Source organism: Rattus rattus, chromosome 5 (assembly GCF_011064425.1).
Source record: "Rattus rattus isolate New Zealand chromosome 5, Rrattus_CSIRO_v1, whole genome shotgun sequence".
NCBI lineage: Eukaryota > Metazoa > Chordata > Mammalia > Rodentia > Muridae > Rattus > Rattus rattus.
This window is the reverse complement of record NC_046158.1, coordinates 39,509,309-39,515,001: the sequence shown is the minus strand read 5'-3', so window position 1 is coordinate 39,515,001 and position 5,693 is coordinate 39,509,309. Positions and strand designations below refer to the sequence as shown.

At 39.4% G+C, this 5,693-nt stretch overlaps 1 pseudogene; it reads left to right on the top strand.

Annotated features, from left to right (window-relative positions):
* Window positions 1-2,919: 2,919 nt before the first annotated feature.
* LOC116901446 lies at window positions 2,920-3,751 on the top strand (annotated as a pseudogene).
* Window positions 3,752-5,693: the final 1,942 nt, after the last annotated feature.

Here is a 5,693-nt window from a genome sequence, read left to right as displayed (position 1 = left end):
AAAAAGAGCCCAGGTCCAGATGGGTTCAGTGCAGAATTCTAGCAGACCTTCATAGAAGACCTCATACCAATACTATCCAAACTGTTCCACAAAATTGAAATAGATGGAGCCCTAGCAAATTCGTACTATGAAGCCACAATTATTCTTATACCTAAACCACACAAAGACCCAACAAAGAAAGAGAACTTCAGACCAATTTCCCTTATGAATATCGACACAAAAATACTCAATAAAATTCTTGTAAACCAAATCCAAGAGCACATCAAAACAATCATCCACCATGATCAAGTAGCCTTCATTCCAGACATGCAGGTATGGTTTAATATATGGAAAACCATCAACATGATCCATTTTATAAACAAACTGAAGGATAAAAACCACATGATCCTTTCATTAGATGCTGAGAAAGCATTTGACAAAACTCAACACCCTTTCATGATAAAAGTCCTTGAAAGAACAGGAATTCAAGGCCCATATCTAAACACAGTAAAAAGCATTATACAGCAAACCAGTAGCTAACATTAAACTAAATGGAGAGAAACTTGAAGCATTCCCACTAAAATCAGAGACTAGACAAGGCTGCCTACTCTCTCCCGACTTATTCAATATAGTTCTCGAAGTCCTAGCCAGAGCAATCAGACAACAAAAAGAGATCAAAGGGTTACAGAGTGGAAAGGAAGAAGTCAAAATATCACTATTTGCAGATGACATGATAGTATATTTAAGTGATCCCAAAAGTTCCACCAGAGAACTATTAAACCTGATAAACACCTTCAGCAAAGTAGCTGGGTATAAAATTAACTCAAATAAATCAGTAGCCTTCCTCTACACAAAAGAGAAACAAGCCGAGAAAGAAATTAGGGAAATGACACCCTTCATAATAGTCCCAAATAATATAAAATACCTCGGTGTGACTTTAACCAAGCAAGTAAAAGATCTGTATGATAAGAACTTTAAGCCTCTGAAGAAAGAAATTGAAGAAGACCTCAGAAGTTGGAAAGATCTCCCATGCTCATGGATTGGCAGGATTAATATAGTAAAAATGGCCATTTTACCAAAAGCGATCTACAGATTCAATGCAATCCCCATCAAATTACCAATCCAATTCTTCAAAGAATTAGACAGAACAATTTGCAAATTCATCAGGAATAACAAAAAACCCAGGATAGTTAAAACTATCCTCAACAATAAATGGACTTCCAGGGGAATCACTATCCCTGAACTCAAGCAGTATTACAGAGCAATAATGATAAAAACTGTATGGTATTGGTACAGAGACAGGCAGATAGACCAATGGAATAGAATTGAAGACCCAGAAATGAACACACACACACACACACACACACACACACACACACACACACACCTATGGTCACTTGATTTTTGACAAAGGAGCCAAAACCATCCAATGGAAAAAAGATAGCATTTTCAGCAAATGGTGCTGGTTCAAGTGGAGGTCAGCATGTTGAAGAATGCAGATTGATCCATTCTTATCACCCTGTTCAAAGCTTAAGCCCAAGTGGATCAAGGACCTCCACATAAAACAGATACACTCAAACTAATAGAAGAAAAAGTGGGAAGACTCTCGAACACATGGGCACCGGAGAATATTTCCTGAACAAAACAGCAATGGCTTATGCTCTAAGATCAAGAATCGACAAATGGGATCTCATAAAACTACAAAACTTCTGTAAGGCAAAGGACACTGTTGTTAGGACAAAACGGCAACTAACGGATTGGGAAAAGATCTTTTCTAATCCTACAATAGATAGAGGTCTCATATCTAAAATATACAAAGACCTCACGAAATTAGACTGCAGAGAGACAAGTAACCCTATTAATAAATGGGGTTCAGAGCTAAATAAAGAATTCACAGCTGAAGAATGCCGAATGGCTGAGAAGCACCTAAAGAAATGTTCAACATCTTTAGTCATAAGGGAAATGCAAATCAAAACAACCCTGAGATTCCACCTCACACCAGTCAGAATAGCTAAGATCAAAAACTCTGGTGAAAGCAGATGTTGGCGAGGATGTGGAGAAAGAGGAACACTCCTCCATTGTTGGTGGGATTGCAGACTGGTACAACCATTCTGGAAATCAGTCTGGAGGTTCCTCAGAAAATTGGACATTGCAATACCTAAGGACCCAGCTATACCTCTCTTGGGCATATACCCAAAAGATGCTCCAACATATAACAAAGACACATGCTCCACTATATTCATAGAAGCCTTATTTATAATAGCCAAAAGCTGGAAAGAACCCAGATGCCCTTCAACAGAGAAATGGATACAGGTTATTCTTGTTCCCCTTTTAAAAAAGGAATGAAGCATTCACATTTTGGTCATCCTTCTTGAGTTTCATGTGTTCTGTGCATCTAGGGTAATTCAAGCATTTGGGCTAATAGCCACTTATCAATGAGTGCATACCATGTGTGTTTTTCTGTGATTGGGTTACCTCACTCAGGATGATATTTTACAGTTCCATCCATTTGCCTATGAATTTCATAAAGTCATTGTTTTTGATAGCTGAGTAATATTCCATTGTGTAGATGTAACACATTTTCTGTATCCATTCCTCTTAACACAGGAAATTTCTGTGTACCACTCTTGAAAAGACCTCTAATGCAAATTAGGTTGTTTTTAAAAAGACTAAATGAGCGGGAGTGCAGCTGAAGGACAGAGCACTTTATGTAGCATTTGCAAAGCCCTGGGCTTGGACTCAAGCACTGCATAAAATAAAAGTATAAATCAAAATTTAAAAAAGAAAAGTGCATATAGTATAATACTTTCATGCTTTTAAAAAGTATACAAGGGGCCACATGTGCATTTTTACATGCCAATGACTTTAGAGGGAATAAGAAGCCATCTAGCCCACCATAGCTGCAGCGCTCCCACCATCACCGCCTCTCAGAACCTGGCTATGCCTCCCACATATGCTGATCTTTGCGAGTCTTCACCAAGGGCTATGGCGTTGACTTAATAAAACTTGATTTGAAAACCAAGTCCGAGAATGGATTGGAAAATACCAGCTCAGGCTCTGCCAACACGGAGACCACCAAAGTGAACGGCAGTCTGGAAACCAATTACAGTTGGGACTGTGTATGGGCTGACGCTTACTGAGAAGTGGAAAACAGACCGCACCCTGGGCACTGAAATCACCATGGAAGTCCAGTTTGCTTGTGGTCTAAAGCTGAAAGATGATTTTATCATCTTTCTCGCCTAATACTGGGGGGTAGAGGTGGGGGGGGCTGCTAAAATCAAGAGTATAGAAAGAGCATCTCAACCTGGGCTGTGATGTGGACTTTGACATCACCTGGCCCTCAATCCGGGGTGCTCTGGTGCTTGGCTGTGAGGGTTGGCTAGCTGGCTACCAGATGAATTTTGAGACCTTGAAGTCCCGAGTGACCCACAGCAAATTTACAGTTGGCTACAAGACTGATAAATTCCAGCTTCATACTAATATGAATGACCGGACAGAGTTTGGTGGCTCCATTTACCAGAACCTGAAAACAAGAAGTTGGATAGTGCTGTTAATCTCGCCTGGACTGCAGGAAATAGTAACACTTGCTTTGGAATAGCAGGCAAGTATTAGGTTGACCCTAATGCCTGCTTTTCGGCCAAAGTGAACAACTCCAGCCTGATTGGCTTAGGGTACACTGACACCCTAAAGCCAGGTATCAGCTCTGCTGGATGGCAAGAAAGTCAATGTGGGCGGCCACAAGCTTGGTTTAGGACTGGAATTTAGAGCATAAATGAATATTGTACAATCGTTAATTTTAAACTATATTTGCAGTATAGCTACTTTCAGAATTTAGTGTAGCTTTTAATTTTGTATTTTGGGGATGCAAGAGTTAACACGTTAGACCTCCAGGCTAAGGATGACTCAGGTACAGTGGAAACCCCATTCCAGAAAGGGCCATTTTAGCTGTAGGCGGGGTTTGGGGAGGAGCCTCTTTAGAGATGCCAGGCTGCTGGGAACCTGTGGGCCCTTTATAAATCTGTATCCAGGCCCCAGATAAAATTGTGACCTCCCAATCATTGAGCCCTGGTGTCCCGATCCTATCTGCTCTGAAGCATGTACACACCTACATGAAAGAGACTTTTTTTTAAAGACATATCGTCATGCCCTGTTCCCATCATGCCCTGTTCCCATCCTAGCCCATCACTTACCTGTTTTACACAAAAAGTAGTCTTTAGGGTGTGATTAACTATTTCTTTTGTGCCATTTTAGGGTGGAGAGGAGCATGATGGAGCCAGTCATTCAGGACTTAATTCTTCCTTGTGTTGTGGTGTGGTTTTCTTTCTTTCTTCTATATTTTTTTAACTCCTTTTTTTTTACTATTGCACCAGAGTATGAAATAGCTTCTGGGTTCTCCTGGGCAGATGATTGTGGTCACACCCTGACAACACTAGGGATCTCAACTGACTCCTCTTGTGGCCTCACCACTATTTTAGCAGTTTAATGGGTTCATTATAGAGTCTTCCATTTTGGTTGGAATTAGCTCCTCTCCTTCAGATGCTGTAATTAACATCACTTAAAATAATGTTTGAATAAAATACAAAAAAAAATCCATCTAAATGGTTAAGCATGCTGGAGAGAACATTGAATAAATAATGTAGATTTTTGTACTGAGTACCATTTTTAGTCATGTGACCATATTTTCTATTCAAACTAATTTTTTGAGGCAAGTCTTATTATGTAGCCCTTGACTGGCCTAAAACTTGCTATTTAGACTAAACTGGCTCAGAAACTCACAGTGATCTGCCTGCCTCTATCTCCAAGTGCTGGTTAGTGCCACCATACCTTACATCAGAATAAAATTTTAACATAAGTTCTTTTTATACTCATCTTTCAAAAGAAGAAATTGTATGAAAGTTTACTCTTTCAGTTATTTTGAAGCATGTCTACCTGCACTGCTCTCATACTTCCTATCATGATGATAATGAACAGAACCTCTGACAGTGTAAGCCAGACCCAATTAAATATTTTCTTTTATAAGAGTTGCCTTGATCATGGTGTCTCTTCATAGCAATAAAACCCTAAGACAGGAGATAAAATAAAAACGTTTCCTTTACTTGTTCATTAGATAAATTCATAATCATTTTTAAAAGTGATGCTTGGCCATGCTTATGGGCACCCCCACAGCTTGCTTTGCACCAAGGGTGGCCTTGTAGTCAGCCCTGTTTCTATATTAGGCTACTTAACTTTCACACAAGGATATCAGTCCTACTCCAAATTCAACTGTCTGTGAAAGCATATGGGTACTTATTTAATTGGCAACATAGACTAACAGCACTCCAGGTAGTTGTCAGCAAATACAATCTTGAACTCATGCTGTCCAATACCAATCAAAATCTTGGCCAAGATAAATAATGTTTAGGAAAGATTGATTGATAGAATGGACATTTGCTATTTTTGGCAGATCAGTATCCAAATGCCCATTCTCTGCTAGAGAAATTTCAAGATAAAGGGAGGTATAGCCCTAATTTCCTAGAAACACTAGAGAAAGAACAAATGCTTCCTCTATACTCTAGACACTAGGAGTACACCCATGATCGGGGCTTGATCATTTGGATAAGCTGTTACTCTGGGATTTTATATTATGGGACAGTTAAGAAAAGATAAAAAGACAGTTGTGAATTCTTTATCACAGTAGTAGTAGCTGAAGTGAAAAGTCTGTAAAATGCATCTAG